This window comes from Bison bison, unplaced genomic scaffold, assembly GCF_000754665.1.
Source record: "Bison bison bison isolate TAMUID 2011002044 unplaced genomic scaffold, Bison_UMD1.0 scf7180017864280, whole genome shotgun sequence".
NCBI lineage: Eukaryota > Metazoa > Chordata > Mammalia > Artiodactyla > Bovidae > Bison > Bison bison.
In genome coordinates, this window is record NW_011494852.1 from 611,748 (window position 1) to 631,781 (window position 20,034).

The 20,034-nt window shown below is 49.1% G+C and overlaps 1 pseudogene; it reads right to left on the reverse strand.

Annotated features, from left to right (window-relative positions):
• Positions 1-18,133: 18,133 nt before the first annotated feature.
• On the reverse strand, positions 18,134-19,679 carry LOC104995393 (annotated as a pseudogene).
• Between the last annotated feature and the right edge of the window lie 355 nt (positions 19,680-20,034).

The following is a 20,034-nucleotide window of genomic DNA, read 5'->3' on the forward strand; positions in this document are numbered from 1 at the left end:
TTTAAGTCATTTGTCTAGGGTCACACCGCTAGTGGGGGATAGGACCTGGAGATCCAGCTCCAGAGTCACAGCCCTTGATCCCGCAGCCGATATGTGATGGGGGCAGGATGCCTGGCTCACGGCCAGCAGTTTTCATCCTCTTCCCCGAATTCAGAAACCTTCTTACACTCCTGCCCCTCATCCAGAGTTGCTGGGCACACTGATTCCAGAGATAAGTAGCCTAATCCATTTAAAATCTTCTTTTTCAACGTTGTTGATTTTAGCTGAAATGCAAAGTGCAGCACAGAGGAGACCAGACGGCATCCACTGGAGAGTCTGGGATTAGTTCATTAATAGGTTCGGCTGCTGCCCATGAGGCAGCATACCATTAGGAGCTAACTGCTTCCGACCACGCGCCACTTAGAACCGCAAATTTGCAAATCAGCTCGAGATGCAGATCACTGTGAGAGATGGCAGTGTGAAAGAAAGGCATTTTTCACTTGTTCTCCTAGTAATAGCTATTATGGAATACGATTGGTGTAGACAATGCAAAAAAGTAGTTTTTCCCATTTGTTTTCTAAACCAGCCAACATACCCCATTCACACAGCACAACTCTGTGGGCAGCTGTGGGCATCTCAAACAGAAATCCTCCAGGAAGCAGTCTGGACCTGGGCAAACCAGACACGCCTGGCCTGGCCTGGTCCCCACATGCCTAGGTACAGTGCTGAAAACACTGACAGTTTCTGCAGAACCCAGGAGAGGAGAATACACGCTCTGGGGAAGGAGCACCCTCTCTGTAAGGGAAGACCCCAGCTGAAGCCTGCAAAGCGGCCTGGCCCCCTTGTCCCAGAGACGCACGCTCTGGTGTGACCGTGTCATGCCTGTCATTGAACAAACTCCACCCGCCACTCTGTGCATCATCTCCATCCTCAGAAGATGCCCTCTCTCTTCTTCATTGTTCTGAGTATCCATGTGCTTTCTTTGCCTCCTGGTTTCTGCTGCTTCTGAGCTCCAGCTTTCTTGTGACTCCACTCTCCATGACCTCCCAAGGCCCCACTCACCTTGCAGCTTCCTTGCTGCCTTCAGCTTCAAGTGTGGTCTCCCACACTGAGAGCAAGCACTGCCTGGAAAAATAGCCAGAGAAACCAAGAAACTATCCTCTTCTCACTTCACCTTCCCAACTCTTTCCTCTGCAAAGAAGTATCCATGGGGTGTCAGGTCTCCTGGCATCCAGGAAGGCCAAGGAAACCAGTACCACTGGTTCTCCCCAAGCAAAGTTTAGTTTATCAGGCTTGTAGGAAATTGGAGCCAAAAAGTAAAAATTAACTTATTTAGGAGAGACCCTGCCTGAATGGATCTATCATTTGAGAAAAGTGGGCTGGCCCATTGCTCTTACTGATGGAACTACCTGCCTACTGGGGAAGGTGGAAAACACTGTTGCAAGAAAATATCTTGGCTCCAAGAAAGGCCAGCTCATGTTAATGCAGGAAGCCCAGTTTTCAGACTATTATCTTTCTCACTGTTAAGTAACACATTGAACTTCTGCGTTTATGCATCAGTCTCACAACTTTGACTAATGTGAGTCTATACCTAAGACAGATCCACTTTCAGAATCTGAATAAACTCCAATTTCTGGATTTTGAGGTTGAGAATCAAACTCAGGCTGTGATAGATTGCTAGCTAACAAAGGCCATTCTGCAGCGGCTACCTCTGGTTAATGGTCTCCCTCCATGCTCTATACCGGGCCCTAGTAAAACTCATCCTGGAAAGGAAAAAGCACTCAAGCACTCACAACTTAAAGCAAGTGATTCTTAACCTTGGCTACTGAGTGGAGTCAGCTAGATCTTACCCCAGATACTCTAACCTAATTGGCCAGGCCTGCCCCTTGGGCACTGCCCACCTTGTGGTTCTGTTGTACACTGAAAACCACTGACTAGAGCTTGGAAGCCCTCAGGTCCATCTGAGCTACCAGGGAAGTGTAAAAGGAGGGACAACCCACTGCAGTTCTGAGCAGAAGCCTCTAGAGATGGAGGAAAACTTCCACCAAGGGCATAACTCACCTTATCCTCCCCCACCGCTTCCTCACCGAGTCCTGCCACGATGGCACTCCCCAAGAGTCAGGTGTCTGTGCTGGCTGATAAGAGGAACTGTGAGCTCTGGCTAAAGTTTGGAACTGCATTTGGATGCAAGTTAAACCTATAATTAGAATTCACTGCCATTCCAATAATAGAGGACTGACCCACAGCCCAGGACTCCAGCGGCACCGGCTTCAGGCCAGTGATTGAAAACCTCAGTGGACAGATTTGCCACACCTTACAGCCATCTCCTGGTGGGCTGTCCCCTCTGATGTCCAATGAGGAGGAATTGAATTGTGGCCTCAGATGCCAGAGAAGTCATGGGGCAGGGGTATGGGGGTACGGTGGAAATGGCAATTATGCATGGACCCGGGTGGGCCACTGGACACAAGGCAACATGGGAAGACAGCCAATCTCCCCTTAGTCCTTCAAGTCTCCTTCAAGAAACCCATCCCAGTGCCGCTCTGATAGAGAAGCAGCTGCCACGCTGGAAACAACACAGGGGTGTGAGCTTCGCCGAGAACCACCCCTGCAATTGCAGGGTCAAGACACCACCATCAGCCTTCACATTCACAAGTAATAAATATGCTCAAATTAAAAATGCATTTGCCCCACTCATTGTACCTCTGTTATGTATCATATCATGTAAATACACATTCCACTTGTCTTTCGTTTATTATTTACTTTCTGTTCTCCTGTTGGTCAGCAGAGGAAATAATAACCATCTTCCTATGTATGTATCTCAATATCACTAATATTCTTTAAATTTTATAGATTCTCCTTTAAGATTGAATGAAGGCTATCGCCTTTGGCACAGGAAGCAATTGAAAACTTTGTGAATTATATGCCTAGTTTGCTCTTATTTTCCAAGCTAAATATCTAAGATAGAATATTTAAGAATATTTTGTGACCACTCGAAAGTTCTTAACAATATGGTGAGAAGAAGTGTGGGGCCCATATCATAGTTGGAATCAGGAGACTCTGGTTTGAGTCCCAGCTCGTGCACGAAGCTGTTCTATGACTCTGGCTATTAGCATCTCCCTGTTTTCTGTGTCCTCAATGAACTGGGAACACCCTTACCTGGCCTGCCCACCTCGTGGTGATATTAGGAGCATCAACAGGTGCCCTACGAGGTGAGAAGCTGCAGGAAGCAGGGAGCAAGCAACAGGAAACCCGTCACCACAGATGGGGCCCTGGAGAAGAGTGTGGGCTCAGTTAAGGAAGGAAAGTAGGAACAGCGGGTTCCCCAGAGGGGCCAGAGTGTTCCCAGAGCCCAGTACGCACTGAAACTTCAGAGGAAGGACCCCCTAACAAGTGCTTAAGCTGGGGGCTCCCCAAAGCCAGGCGACTGAGACAGCTTGCCCACCTCACTCTCCCCCTGCCTATGGTTTCCTCTGTGGCTCACAATGGCCAAGTCCAGTTGGAACCAGCCAGCAAGGACCACCCACATGACCAACCTCCAGAGGCAGAAGGAAGGGTAGAGAAGGCTGGAAATGGATGGGGTGGGGGTCATAACCAGCACAGAGGCTTATGCACAATCCAAATCTCCATTCAAACCCAGGTATAAAAGCCATAGTACTTCGCTGCAAAGGATTTTTCAAATGCCTCAGAATTCAGCTCCCCTCAACTAACAAAGACCCTCCTTGACGCTGAGTCGAAAGGGACATGTAGTTCTAATAGGGGTACCAATGAATTGACTCTGCCTTAAGAAAGTTCAATACCCAAGAAGGCAAAATTTAGCATAGAATCAAGAAAGGTTCTTCACCTTCAAAGGGCTCTCCTAGTGCAAGGATCCCTCCCAGGGCTCATTCAGCAGCAGGCCCCATCCCCTTCACTCACACACACATACGCACACACGCTCACACGCACACACTGTCAGAGGCTGCCAGGGGCTGCAGGAGGGGGAGCCAGGAGAGCTGCAGGCGAGGGAGGGAGCTTGCCCACGGGTCAGTCACCGGCCGCAGCCAGCACCCTGTACCTGCTTAGTCTCTGACACTGCAGTGTCAATGGAGAAATAGGACATCTGGCGCCGTTTTGCAGTGTGCATACCTGTTTGGTCTCTGACATTTCACTGTCAGAGGAGAAATATGACATCTGGAGCAGGTTTTACAGCACCATAAGCAACCAGGGTGCACCCGAATGCTTGTTTTTGTCCTGGAAGTCCTCAGTAAATGCCCCGGTCATATCCTGGAATTTCATCATAGGAGAATATCGTGATGTAGTAACTGGGTGGATCTCAGAGGGTCAATCCGATCCCAGCTTCTGTTTGGCAGATAAGGAAATTGAGAGGCAAAGAGCAGATGTGACTTGCTCAAGACCACAGACACAGAGCAAGTCAGGGATGAAAGAATTCAGGCTTCCCTGGCGCCTAGTCCTGCGTTCCTTGTCCCCCCATCTCCACCCCTCAGTGAGTGAAATCCATGTGAAAATACCTGAGGATGGGGTCTCTGTTAGGATATAAAGAGGACAAGAGTACAGGGTCTCAAATTTAATCGCTTGAGTTCAAACCTCTGCTCCATTTGGCTGAATGAGTTTGAGAAAGATATTTCATCTCTTTCTAGGCCTCACTTGTTTCCTCTGTAAAATGGGTATGAAAAGCATATACCCACTTTAGCGAATCATTAGAAGGATGAGACGGGTCATATAAAGTGCTTAGTACATAATGAGCAATAAGAAAAAATGCCCAGTTTTGCCTGTTCATCGGAATACCAACATTAATGATGAGCATTTTCTCAGCCAAACCGAACATCCCAGGCATGGGACCCAACGTGATTCAAGAACTCAGTGAAGCAGCGGAAAGCAAAGCTCTTTCCATCCTCTCATGAAAAGTGAAAGTGCATTGTGGTACTGCCCTGGGGATGTGGAACCCAGGCCTGCAGGGGGCAGGATGGAGAGAGGAGTATGACAGGCTGCTCCAGCCACTGACCTGCCTGGGAAACTGGTCTGTCCACGTGTCCCTAGCATCCAGGAGGCTGGAAAGGGGTAACATTGACTTTTTTGTCATTTTATTTTTATATTGGAGTATAGTTGATTAAAAACATTATGTTAGTCTCAGGTGCACAGCAAAGTGATTCAGCTATACATATACATATATTCATATCTATTCTTTTTTAAATCCTTTTCCCAGTTAGGTTATTACACAATATTGAGCAGAAGTTCCCTGTGCTATACAGTAGGTTGTTGTTAGTGATCTATCTTAAATATAACAGACTCACAGACTTAGAGAACAAACTTATGGTTACCATGGTGAGGGTGGGAAGGGATAGATTGAGAGTTTGGGATTAACATGTATACACATGTTGACAGTAAATACCAAAACTACGAGACCTGTAGTTCCCACCACCTTAACTCTGGATTCTGGCCCTCTCCTTCTGCCCTCTGCCAAGCGCCTCCTTTATTCCTGGGAGTCCTCAAAGGGAACTTCTGAAACACAGATTGCTTCATCCACCTACTGTGGACACCACCCCGCACTGCCATGCTCTACCCTCTTAAACGACCCCCTCTCTGTTTCCATAGTAACTACCTGGTGCTACCTCTCCAGACCTCCAGGGGGTGCTAGACCAGTACTCGTGATAGAGCTGAGGGAGGGAGGAGACTAGGTCTCAGCCTTTCCCTCTCACCCAGGTCCTTGGGTGTCTCCCCGTCATTCCTCATCTTCAGTAACTCTCAAGGTCATCCCCCACCCCTCCTGTCCTTTGGTTCCTCCCCCCGCTGCCCCCAACCTCAGAGGGCTCCCCTCTGGGTCCTCTACTATCAGTACATTTTGGGATCTATGCCCAGCTACCTGGAATTGATGAATTATAGAGTAAGGCACCCCAACATCTACTGAGGCCATGGTTAGGGGCCTCCCTGGCCACAGGACATGAAATTTAAAAATTAAAGAAAAATAAAATTGCTATTGTTTCTGAATGAAATATCCGGATAATCACAGGAAAGGAGATCTTAAAACCATAATCATAATCATCTGTGGTCTTTGTTTGTGTAGACCTGGCTTAAGGCTTAAATTTAAACCCAGAGTGATGCTAAAAACTCCACAAATAGCTCATTTCCCAACAAAACTGCCATACAGGGAGGCAAATAATTTAAGTAGGGACAATGCTTCACCAGTATGCACATATTAAAAGTTGAAAATCACAACCCAGGGAAAGCCAATACAAGCATGAAGGAAAAACAAACTTTTGTTTCATTGCTTCCAGCTGGAAAGATCTCCCCTTTCTGAAACTGTCCTCAGTCTCCTGGCCAGAGCCCTTTTTTCCCTCTGAGCTGGGGTATCAAGGGGGTGACTGTCACAGATGGAGTATTGAGGTGGAAACCCCTCCTTGGAGGTGCAGAGGCAGGAATTTTGAGGGGGAGAGACCCAGCCATCAGTTCACAATTGGAAATTTACAATGGATGTGTCTGCTCGTATCAGATTGATGGATGGAAGTGAGGTCTCATTTCTAACCCTAGGAGCACTTTAGCACTTTCATACAACATTATGTTTTCTGAGTGCTCCCCTTCCCCCCAGAATCAATGTATGGGTTATAGATTATTGATCACTAAGGACCCAGACCACAGCCTCTTGTTCAATGTCAGAATGAGAGCTATTGTTCTCCTTCCCAGGCTTCTAACCATGAGTCACCGTACATTTTCAGACACACAGCAATTATTCATAGTCAAGTTATCCTACCCAAGCTTATCAGGAATTTAAACGGAAAAATATGTACATATGCCTTCCTGTGGCAGCACGCTATAGATACACGGGGAAAGTCAGGAAAAAACGTTATTGGTCCAAGAGGAAACTTGAAACCATTGGCTTTTAATACGCAGCAGTTTCCACGAGACTAATATCGCCATCCTGTGAACCTGCCAGCAGATAGAAGCTACCACGTTATTGTGGTCTGTTCCTGAGGACAAATAAAGTATGCCGCTCTTTAGTGTTGTGTGGAGCACGCCACGCTCTAGACAGAAGTGTTTCAAGTCAACACAATATGAAAAAATTCAAAATAAAATGAAAAGTGTCTGAAAACAAACCAACATAAATATACAGCAGTCCTGTTAATTATGATTATTTATGATCCTAAGAACTGGCATCATTACTGTGGTTTCCTTTCCAAAATCTCACAAACTTGTTACTATACAGCAGTTTCGGAGTTCTATAGGCTTAAAAAGGTGGCGTGCTGGAGGCGGAAGTCATTTGGGGCCGGGACCACGTGTGTCCCGGCTGCAGGGACTGGCTTGTACACGTGCATACACGTGTGTGATGCTGACACACGGTAAAATCCTCTTGGTCCTTGCAACGTCCCCTGCCCCCAACATTAAACTGCTGGTAACGCATTACAGACGTCTCTGATGAGCACCACCAATCTATTAAACAAAGTGCTCCAAGCACCGGCAAGGGGCCTGAAGAATGATCTAGAAATCCGCCCCCTTGGGGGAAAACAGCCTAAGGAACATCACCGACAACACTGAATATTTCATCAGGGATGACAGGACTTTTCTCTTCCTGGTCCCCCACCGCCACCCCCTCCATCACCCTGCCTGCCACGTCCCCCCCCTTCCCAATTTTTTCTCCACTCACTTGACAACTAGTCACGGCCACATCACCGCCGTCCCGCTGTCCTTGCAAGCTGACCTCTGTAGTGTGCGGTGCCCAGTGGTCATGCTGTCCTCGTCTCTCTCCAACCACATCTGACAGGAGACGAGGCGATCACTGCAGCGGCTCCTGGCACCTGAGACGCCCTGGGACTACACAGGTAAACCAGGGAGCCCGTGTTGTCTCCAGACCAACAACAGAGGGAAAGACATGACACCTCCAGCCAGGAGCCCACGTCCGAATATTCAGAAGTTTCATCATGCGGGTGATGAAGGCGGCCCCCCCAGCCTTCCACGACGAGATGTGCGGGAGGCAAAGGGGGCGGGGAGGGGGTCAGGAAGGAGCACCCGGCCCTGTCCTCAATCCAGGGTGAAGAAAAGCTCAGATGTAACAGGGCAGTGATGGCAAGTCCAGGGGTGTGTAGTGGAGGGAGGTGGTACTGACCCCACCCACTCTTGGAGCCCCTCCCCGGGCACGCTCCAGCCCCCAGACATGCCTGCAGCCATGTGGGAGCTCAAGGCCACACCTGCCGACTGACTAGACCCAAGGAGACAAAGCAGGGAAATCACTGCTTTAAAAATGAGATGATGGTTTTTTGAGTTGCTATATTCTCTCGCAACTCCTTTTTGGCGAAGTGTCGGAGTGCAGAAAAACATGAAGTATTTTGACTGAAATAAACGCTTGCATGGAAAACAGAGAGCCCTGGGGAGTATTCTGAGACTTGAAGAATGTCATACTATTTTAAGCAGGTGACAGTAATGTCATCGTCTGAGAGGTTAGGGTGTTTTCTCTAGACTTGCAAGAGAAGAGAGTAAGTTTGCAGCAAATAAAGTCAAGAAACACACTTCCCAGTTGCACGGATCACTCACAAGCTGCCAGGACAGGCATCCCCCACCCCGACCCCACTCTCTGCCTTGGAGGGAGCTAACCAGTCCTGTCAGGGAGAGAGTGTTCACGGGCTCCAAGCAGAAAACCAAATAAAATACAAACACGCTTTTCAAATCACTCTGGTTTTTCCAACTTTAATTACACCCCCTACATCAACACGACTGCAAGCTGTTTGTTAAAAAAAAAAAAAAATAGTCTCAACATCCACTGTGGTTATTGTGGACCGGGATCTGGGGCAAATATGGACAGCATATTCCATGTAACCCTGAGCTTAATTCCATGTAACCCTGAGCTTAACGCTTACTCCACGCCATCCCCTCCTCCTTTTCCGTTCCTGCCTTGGTAATACTTCATAGCAATAGTATCTGCTTGCTACCTACTAGAACCGCAGGCGCTGATGGAAGTCTTTCCTTCTTACACAGCACTAAAATATACACAAAGGAGTCTTGTGGGAATTTTGCTGGAAGACCTCACTAGAACCTTGTCTGCTTCACCCTGTTACGGATCAGGGTTCTTGGCCTTCCCCAATCAATAGAAATTGCTTAGAGGCCAGATAAGAAATTCAGGCAAGGCTTTACTGGGGCCCCTGCTGCCGCAGCAGGAGTGAGAACAAACAACTCCCGAGGAGGAGCAAACTGGTTCCTTACACAAGGTGAGGGTAGGGGTGTGTCCAGGGGTCAAGTCAGAGGGGTGGCTTTAGGTGCTATGTTCAGGGGTATGGGCAGTACTCTGTTTTTGCTCCGAGCTCTTTAAAAGTGGCAGTTGGGATTTTTCAGTCTCTTTGTACCTGGGGGTCTAGAATTTGCCCCAGCCCCACATGCACACGTGCACACCGTTATTTTTAGCCCCATACAGTTTCTTTGTATTTTGTAGCTAGAGGAGAGCTATGTCCAGGTGCAAGCGTTGCAGCACTGTATACAGCAAAGGGGCCCAGGCCCAGCCTGCCGCCACCCCATGCTTCTTGACGTCATTCTGGAGGTGAGAACGGCTCCGGGGAGAGGGAGACAAGACAGGTAGCAGTCCCGTTCTCTGTTCTCTTGGGTTCCGTGGTGACGTCAGACACCCCTCCTGATCCAGGAGCTGGGGAGGGTGAGGATGCTCACATGTCTCCACCCCCCACCTTCCATGCACAGGTGTAACTTGTCTCACAGGGAAACAGAGCATCCACTCCAGCAGCCATACAGCAGCGCCTAGGGATACCAGGAATAGAGGAGAAGCAAAGGGAGGTGACTGACTTGGGTCCTGTGCCTCTGAGCTCAGGAATACCCTGAAGATGATGGGGGACAGGTGGGCAGGAGTCTGGGAGCACTCCTCTACCAGCAAAACGGCTGCTACTGCTGATGCATGAGAACCTGAAATCCTTCAGGCAGGACCAAGCTTGCATGCCCTTGAGGACAATGCAGTCCTCCCCAGGTGAGCACCAGCAATCTCCCTCTTGGCTGGTGGACCAGTCCCTTAAATGAGTTCAAGTGGATGGACTGCAACGCTGAAGTCCCTGACGGGGTCATTGTTGAACTGGAAGCCCCCGGGGATTCCCTGGGATGCATAGCAGCCCCCACCTCTCAATCAGAGCCCCCAGGTGGGTGTCCTTCCAGCCTTGGGATGAATCTCTTTCTCTTTTCTGGAGTACCCAGTGACGCAGTTGATATGACTATAGGAACCATATTATGTGAACTATGAATGTTTCTAACCACTAGGACCTCGCTACGTGTGCCCAAGGCTGGCTCTAAGAGGGATGGCGGTGGGGAGTGCCTAAGACCCAAGACCCAGCAAGGGCACTGCACATTCAGACCTCTACCTCCTGAGGCAGGAAAGACAGGGTGGGGCCCAAGATAACCTTCTCAGGCATAGGCATTAGGCAGAAGCCAAAGCTGCCTCCCTTTCTTGCACTTAATGAGGTCCTTAGGAACGGATGAACAGTATCTAAAACAGAAACGTGGTAGCAGCTGAACAAGAAACTGACCATGAGACACAGACAAAGAGAATAGACCTATGGACAGAGTAGAGGCGGGGAGGCAAGGATCGTGGGACGGATGGAGAAAGTAACATGGACACTTACATTACCATATGTAAAATAGACAGCCAGTGGGAATTTGCTGTATGACTCAGGGAACTCACCCCCAGGCTCTGTGACAACCTAGAGGCGGGGGATGGGAGGGAGGTGGGAGGGAGGTTTAAGAGGGAGGGGACATATATCTATGTGTCATGTGGCTGATGTGTGATTCTGTCTGATTCATGTTGATGTCTGACACAATATTAAAAAGCAATCATCCTTCAATTAAAAATAAGTTTTTTTTTTTTTAAAGAAACTCTGACCATGAAAACCATGGAGAAGGCACAGGTTGCTGATGATCCTGTACCACCTTCCACGTGTGGGGCTCCACTAGTAAAGGAGATTTTGAGGTAAAACAGCTCTTAGAGCAACGCATGTGCAGCGACTTCAGGAGAAGGGAGCAGAGGACCAGGAGATGAGGCGACCTGGTTCTATCCAGGCCACACCTCTCCTCTCCTTTCAATGAATATTCCAACCACGCCACACCTCTCCCCTCCTCTCAATGAATATTTCACCCCCAATCAAAAAAGCCCCACCCATTCAAAAGGCTAAAAATAAGATAAAAAAGAGATGAAAAAACACTGGCTCATGAGGACCTCACCCTCACTTTTGCCTCAATCAACTGCTTCATTTTTCTCTTTGTGCCTCAGCCTCAGTGGGTTTTTTTTCTTCTTCTTTGCGTTCCTCATCCAAATTCTTCTTGGACGAGTTGAACAAGACCCTGGACTTCTGATAACAAGCTTTTCCTCTATCACCCTCAGGAAGCTCATTCTGGGATGACTCTCACCAAGTGGGTGCAGAGTGGAACTGTTAGAACCATCTCACCTATTTGATTTCTTAATTTTCTTTCTTTTTGCGTTGTTTTGAGGGCTTTTGTTGTTGTTCTTTAAAACTGTAGAGGCCACAGATGCTATCTTTTTTTTAAATATTTATTTATTTGGCTGCACCAGGTCTTAGCTACAGCCTCTTTAGTTGTGGCATGTGGGATTTGGTTCCCTGACCGAGGACTGAACCTGTGCCCCCTGTATTGGGAGCTCTGAGTCTTAGCCACTGAACCACCAGGAAAGTCCCAGTTGGTTGGTTTTAAAAGGGGTGTTTCTGTGGTCTGTATATTTAGAGTCAGACGTAAGTTGTGCATAAGTTGTAGCTATGTGCATGTCACAAGCTCATGAGGAAAACGCGCCTGGGAAAGTTTAAAGCAGGTTTTGTTGACGCTGGTCCCATGGACTCTTTGGCTCAGGTAATTCTTTGCTGCGTGGAGCTGCTCTGTGCATTGTAGCCTCTTTAGGCAGCATCCTCAGCCTCTGCCCTCCCAACGTGGGAGGCATTCATCTCCTAGTTGTGACAATCAAAAACATCTCCAGACAATGTCAAATGTCCCTTGGGGGTGAGGTTCCGGTGGGGGCTACCAAATGACACCATTTGAGAACCACCGCTCTAAACTTGCTGGTATTCACATGTGCAGTCAAGACCAGAACCCAGATGGTCTAGAAGCCCTTGTCCTTCCCATGATGCCGTGGGGGAAGGGCGAAGGCAGGGCTCAGCCTCCAGGTACTCTCCCCCCACCCCACTCCCCTGCCGTCATCATCCCAGCCTCCACCACCCTGATGCCACTCAGAGCCCATAACGCCACCCCCACCACAGAAAGAAGGTTTTCCTCTGAAGAAAGCTAGCCTTCCAACAAGCAGTGAAGGAATGAGACAAAGGCGTTGATAACCCATCTGCTGTCTTTAAAGCTGGGTCGCACAGTTTCACAGCAGCATGCCAGGATGACATGGCTTAAGTGGTAATGACTTCAGGATGCAATGTCATTCTACTGCTGCTGTGGATTCCTGCTCCCCACCCACAAGGTGGTGAAGGCACCTTTTGCACACAGCCCAGTCATCAGGCCAGGAGGGGGAACTCGTCAGAGTGGAGTCCATAGGACCCTCCTTGTGCTGCGTGGCCTGGGTCCCAGAGGGGCGCCAGGAAGGTGGACCTGAGACTCACGGTACTCAGTCTAGAGCAGAGGGGAATTTCAGACTTATCTGTGTAAAAGAAAAAAAATTCCAAACCCTGGCCAAGACTTCAGCCCCAAATCTCTCACAAGGTTGTAGGAGCAGCTCCCCCACCCCACACCCTGACCAGCCAGGTGCCCAGGGTGGGCCAACTGCCCTGGTTCCCCCAGAGAACACTCTGCTCCCAGCCCAGAGTGCCACTCATGGCTTTTCTCCCCATGCGGGGCTGTGAGATGGATTTTTATCCCAGTTACTCAGAGCATCCTCCTGGACGGTCTGCCAGGCTGAGCTCATGGCTTTGATCAGAAGGGTGAGCTCAGAACCAAATGTGCTGGTGGAGGCAGCAGCCCACCCAGGCCTCTCAGTGGGACACAGTTGGACAGAGACACCAAAGATAAGGACAAGGCAGCCTTATCTCCAGGCAGGGACATGAACAGGTACAAGGGCCCTGGGGCAGGGCCGAGAGTTTGTTCAAAGTACAGAAGGATGATCCTATACCTGGAATAGAGACAGTTGTCCATCACATGAGAACTTGCAGGGCATGGTCAAGGGGAGATGTTTTCTTTTAAATGAATCAAAAGTCACTGTAAGGGTTTGGGCAGGTAGGAAGGATGCTCTGTTGCCAAAAAGACCACCTAAGCCCCAATAAGCAAAGAGACTCTGAGTGGGAAAGAGTAGATGCAGGGTGACTGGTGCTCAGAAACCAGGGGAGGTGGACAGACATGGGCATGATAGAGATGAGCTTGGAGAGTAGGATGGCTGTGTGGGGCAGGCGGTGAGGGCTTTGCAGAGGAGAGAAGAGTCAAGCATGGCACTGCAGTCTGCCACAGTGATACTGTATGAAAATCCCCAAACTCAGAGGCTTCAGACAGTAAGCATTTAATTAGTTGACAAATCAGAACTGAGCAATTTAGGCTGAGCTTGGCGGGATGGTTCTTCTGGTCTTAACAATGCTCACTCTGACATCTGAAGGTTGGTTAGCTATTGGCTGGGCAAGCAGGCCAGCTGGCTCTCCTCCTCCAGCAGCCTAGCCCAGGCATGGCCTAATGAAGAAGGCCAAGGCAGAAGTGTGGACGAGTCCTGTCAAAAAACATCTTCCTGCCTCTGCTTCTATCTTATTTGTTAACACCCTTTGGTGGGAGCAGATAGAAACAGCAGCACCCTGAAGATAGACAGCAAAGGATAAAGACTAAGGCCACTTCTGCAATTGATCTGCCGGGGTGGCCGTAGGCTGGCCTAACTGAGCAGCTGGAGCTACCTTTACTGCCTTGCGGCAGACTGAGAGAGGAATGCACTGGGAGTTTCAGGAATTCTGCTTTGGTTTAGGAGTATGTATGGCAGCTGGTGGCTCAGATGATAAAGAATCTGCCTGCGGTGCAGGAGGCCCAGGTTCGATCCCTGGTCAGGAAGAGCTGCCGGAAAAGGGAATGGCAACCCACTCTGGTATTCTTGCCTGGAGAATTCCATAGACAGAGGAGCTTGGCGGGCTACAGTTCATGAAGTCGCAAAGAGTCGGACACGACTGAGCAACTAGACTAACACTAAGGGCCCCTGTAAGTTCCCTAAAGCACTCAGTAAGGGCTCATGGGAGCTGCCCAATGCTGATGGGCAATTCTCTCATTTTTAAACAAAAGCCACCAAGCTGGAATTCCAAAACTTCAAGACCACAAAACCTACTGATGAGTCGGCTTTGGAGACACAGGCCTCCTCCGTCGACTGTGTCCACCATTCTGTCTCCTCTGCGGAGTGATGGAAAGTCTACCCTGAGAGACTCTGATTTTATGCTGATCGTTAACTAAGAATATTTCTCTCCAGAGATTTATTACATTAATGAGCTCTGAAATTACTCAGAGCAATTAAGTATATTGTTTTGAAACTCTTTAGAAATCATCAAAACACACTGGTTGTTTCTCAGGGAAACATAAATAAGAGATGCAGTTGGTACCCAGACAAACCCAGCCAGCTCGCCTCCCACTGGCTTTGGGAGTCCCTAGCTCCCAGCTCCCAAGGTAGACACATGCCTGCCCGGCTGAGAGAGACTCTGCTTCGCATACATAGTGGTACTTTCTTTCTGAAGAAAGGACTGGACTCTGAGTCCAACTGGCCAGACCTTGGATGGCTGTGCTCCCTGGGGCCAGTATGAGAGCTGGGGCTTGTCCTGCAAACTGCTCCGCAGTCACACACAAGAAGCAGAAAGACAGCTGAAAGCCACTCATGTGGCTTCAGAAGGCCTCTCGTTCCCAATAGCTGAGTGGTTTCTACGTCCCTTGCTCAGCTAACACACACCTATAGGAGCCACTGCCCCTCAACTGCCCATGACACAAACAGGTCTTCAGATGGGGCCCCTGAATTGCACACATAACTCACTCCTCCATAACAAGTCACCATCATCACAATCACCTTCATAGCCACTTCCCAGGCCAGATGAAGAAGGGCAGGAACCAAGAGAAGCCCTCAGGTTTCGAGCTGCCTGACTCAAACACAGACCATGCCCCTCACCAGCTGTCTCACATAACAAGGACTCACATAGCAAGGACTCTATTAACGCAGCATATGTCACAGAACTTGGTCCTCCCAAACACCTTGTAACAGTAGTTCAGCAATTTGCCAACATTCTCTCATTTACTTTGTTGTTGCTGTTGGAGTATAATTGCCTTACAACAATTAGTTTCTGCTGTACCAGGAAGTGAATCAGCTACACGGTTACATACATGTGCTCCCTCTTGCACCTCCCTCTCACCTCCCCATCCCAGCCCTCCAGGTCATCACGGAGCACCGAGCTGAGCTCCCTGTGCCTTACAGCAGCTTCCCACTCACTTTGCATTTTACACATGGTAGTGTATGTATGCCAATCCTAATCTCCCATTTCATCCCACCCTCCCCTTACCCCACCCCACTCCTTGTCTGAATGTCAGTTCTACACGTCTGCATCCCTATCCCCATCCTGAAAACTGGTTCATCTGTGGAATCTAGAAAAATGTTACAGATGAATCTCTCATTTACTTTTCACAACTATGAGATGGGAACCACTATTTTTCCCTGTTTTACAAATAAGGAAACTGAGACACATGGAAGGGAAGTGTTTTGCCCAAGTCAGCTGTAGGCTTGGAGTTTCTAGAAATAAACTTCAGGGTCCTCTCCCCACACAGGGAGGCTGTCCTTATATGGACCATGTCATGGGCTTCTGGTCAAATTCAGCCAATGGAAGCCCCCAGAAGAAAGCAGGAGGGATAGGAAAAGTGGGACCACTCATTCTCCCAGCTCTCTCCTTACTGGTGACCTTCTCTCTGCTCCTGTCTGTTTGCAGGCTCCAGGATGCTCTGTCCCCCAACACTCAGGTCTGGACTTCCCCAGTCCCACACCCACAGACACCTAAGTCCCACCTGCTCCTTTACAAATTGTCCTCTCATTAAACTCCTCTAATTTGCACCCTTTGAGTGTGCCATCTGTCTCCTGCTGGGCCCCAAATTCCCAAGTCTGTACTCTAGGGACTACTGGGTACTGCCTACATTCTGGGCCCTAGAAAACAAGAGTGTTGACAGGAGGAAAACAAAATCATCTGTACATTTTTCACTTTTGAGGCTAAAATGAAGACCAGGAAGATCCAGCTCTCTAAGCCCTTTGACTGGGCTTCCAGCTTCCTGCTGGATGATAGGGGTCAGAGGAGCCCTGTCACAACCACCAGCACAGACCCTGGGAGCCCACGGACAGAGCCAGAGTCCTGGCTACTTAGGTAACAGCCCAGGACAGTCCCAGCACCTCCTCTCAGCTCTGCTGTAAGCTCTGTGGTCCAGGAAGAAGGCCAATACTAAGTGCTGAGGATAAGGGGAGACCCAAAACCCCAGATCTGGGGAGCAATTCTCCAGCAAGCTCTTCCTAGAAGCCTACCTGCCAGGAAACTAGCTGACCTTTCAGAACCTCCAAGTCCCAAGTTCAACTGAGTGTGGCCTGGTCATTCTGGGCCCAGGATGGCCAGAGGGCATTGCATTTAGAAGGAAAGAGACCTCTCTGTCTTACTCCCCTGCAGACATACCCCTCCCCACAACACAGAGGGGAAGGCTCTGCCCTGGAGCTTACAAAGATAGCAATATCCTGAGAGACTGGGGTCCCAGGACAGGGGTGGGAATGGGCTGTTTTCTTTGTGTCTTTGCTTCCCTCCCCATCACCCTCTGGTGCCAATCACATCCATCTTCAGGTAAACATAAAATACACGTCCATTAGATTCTAGCACCATGAAGGGCCCAGATCAAATCCCTTTGCCTACACAGAGCTGGGCAAGGGACTCCTCGCTGAGTTCACTCAGACTTGCTAAGATGCTTCGTGCCGCAGTGTCCACCCCGTGGAAACGCCATGAAGAGAACAAAACCTTCATAGTCTCACATATACTCACCTGCCTCCTAATGCCTGCAGGCCTGGACACGGCCCACTTTCCAGACATTCCAAATAACAGTCAAAACAAAGAAAATCGCCGGCTTCCCTGGTGGCTCAGTGGTCAAGAGTCCATCTGCCAATGCAGGAGACACGAGTTCGATCCCCGATCTGGGAAGATCCCATATACCACAGAGCAACTAAGCCCATGTGCCACAATTATTGAGTCTGTGTTCTAGAGCCCATGCGCTTCAACTACTGAAGCCCAAGTGCCTAGAGCCCGTGCTCCACAACGAGAGAAGCCACCACGATGAGAAGCCCTGGCACCGCCACTAGAGAGTAGCCCCACTCACCGCAACTAGAGAAAAGCACGAACAGCAATGAAGACCCAGCACAGCCAAAAATAAAATAAAATAATAAAATCATATATTAATTAAAAAAAATACAGACCAGTGGGACAATAAGAGCCATCAGAGACCATCTGCACCATTATACAGATGGTACATACTTTTCCCAATATTTTATTAAAATAGTATATTTAACCATGGTTAACCAAGAATGTTAACTTCATCCCACCCAGCCCACCCCCATATGCAGCATGACATAGTAGTGATTTCAAACATCCTTAATCGTGATAACCAACAAAAACATTTCAAAGTTTGCAACTAAAAACTAGACCTTGCAAAAATTCTGCATTAGAAGAAACATCACAAAGCTATCGAGCAGAATTCTTTTCTCTGCCTGAGAGTTAATGTGGTATGCCACCCACCTGACATTACTCCTGGTCTGCTCTTTCTCCTCTATGCACAGAAGAGCGTCTCATTTATAAGTACCCACTTCATAAATAAATCAGCATTTTCACCTCATTTAATGTTTCTTTTCAGTTTCACAAAGAAACCAGTAAATAAAACTGTCGACAACAGTCACGACATAGGCTCTCACAGTAAGATAAAAAAACTTGAAAATGTGCAGAGATGCATCAGCACTCTTTTACATAAAAAGATTTTCAAAAGTACAAGGCAAAATCTGCAGTTTTTTTAGGGGAGATGTTAGGCACATCCATTTCTTAAAGCAAGCTTCAGTATGAATTCCAGTTTTGTCTTCATAACACCTGTTCTAGTTAGTCTTTCTTTAAAAAAAAAAACAATTCCCGTCAAGTGTGAAATAGGGCATCTATGGTCCCCAAAGGGGAGGTTTTCAGTTATGGCTTGCCCGTTCTGTTTTCATCCTTGCTGGCTTTGGTTTGGGGATGTACTGGTTATTTGCATGGTACTCGAGTTCTTTCCGGAAGTAGAAGATGGCTTTGTTTAACCCTTCCTCCCGCAGGACCATTGGCTCCCACCCCAGCATCAGCTTCGCTTTCTTGATGTCTGGTTTCCTTCTCTGGGGGGTCGTCCTGGGCTTCAGAAAGAAACTGAATTTTACTCCCACTGCCAACAGGGTTTTTGATGAGCTGAGCAAATTCTAGGATGGTGTGTTCTTCCGGGTTCCCCAGCTTGACGGGGCTGCTGACGTTGCTGTTCGTGAGCGCCACGAGGCGGTTCACCAGGTCACCGACGTACCGGAAGGCCCTCGTCTGTGATCCGGATCTGTACAGTGTGAGCGGTTCCCCCTGCAGCGCCTGCAGGATGAAGTTGCTGACCACCCGGCCATCATTCATGTGCATTCGGGGCCCGAAGGTGTTGAAGATCCTGGCTACGCTCACCGCCACGCCCTCCTGCTTCATGCAAGCATAGCACATCTCCGTGACTCGCTCCCTTTGTTGTAGTAGGCTCGGGGTCCTATCGGAGAAGGCAATGGCACCCCACTCCAGTACTTTTGCCTAGAAAATCCCATGGACGGAGGAGCCTGGTAGGCTGCAGTCCATGGGGTCGCTAAGAGTCGGACACGACTGAGCGACTTCACTTTCACTTTTCACTTTCATGCATTGGAGAAGGAAATGGCAACTCACTCCAGTGTTCTTGCCTGGAGAATCCCAGGGACGGGGGAGCCTGGTGGGCTGCCGTCTATGGGGTCGCACAGAGTCGGACACGACTGAAGCGACTTGGCGGCAGCGGGGGCAGGGTCCTATGGGATTCACGGGGCCCCAGTAATCCTCGGTTTGTGGGTGGACTTCAGGGTCTCCACACACCTCTGAGGTGGAGGCCAGGAATAGACTGGCCCCAACTCACTTTGCCAGCCCCAGCATGTTCAGTGTCCCAACGGTGTTGGTCTTTAGTGTCTTGAAGGGGTTGTACATGTAACTGGGAGGGGAGGCAGGAGAGGCCAGGTGGTAGATCTGGTCCACTTCAATGGACAGCTGCTCCAACATGTCATGGTTGATCAGCTCAAAGTTCTCATGGCCGATCCAGTGCTCCATGTTCCTCTTCCTGCCCATGAAGAAGTTGTCCACCACGGTCACTTTGTGACCATCCATCATGAGCTTGTCCAAGAGGTAGGAACCCACAAAGCCCATGCCCCCAGTTACCAAAATTCTTTTACAGTCCTTTTCTGATAAAAATTTTACTGGCGAGTATTTCTGGGTGAAGCTCTTTTCCAAATCTCTGATTTTCTCCCTCAGTGGTTCAATGATCTTGTCAAGCCTGCTCTCAGTTCTGAGCTCCCCGTTTTCCTGAATGGGCCTCATGTTAACCAAGTTGTCCCAAACAGAGGCCACGTAGGCGAGCAGTGCGATGCACAGCAGCGGCTTCGTCCTCCTGCAGCTGACAGCAGACGCGAGGCGAAGCAGCGGCTGGCTCAGCATCCCAGGCCATGTGCTGTGGCCCCAGATGGTACAGATTTTACAGATGGAAAAAACTGACATAGCTGGGGGAAAGGGCTCAGACAAAAAGTCTGAATACAAAGACAAAAGGTCCAACCCCCAACCCAGGGCTCCCTGGGCTGTTACTCACTACAGTCTGGCTGTATTCATTTCCATCTCTAAATTGCCCCAGAACCGTGCTTGGACCCAACCCAAGGAGGAACAATGCCATCTGGCCTCTGAGAGTTTGGGGAAAGCTCTCTTTAGCACTAGATGCCTAGTGGCACTGGGCTTTCTTTGAGTTGAGTAATAATCGATGTTTGCTGCCACGGCTGCCTCAAGGGTTATAAGCCAGGGC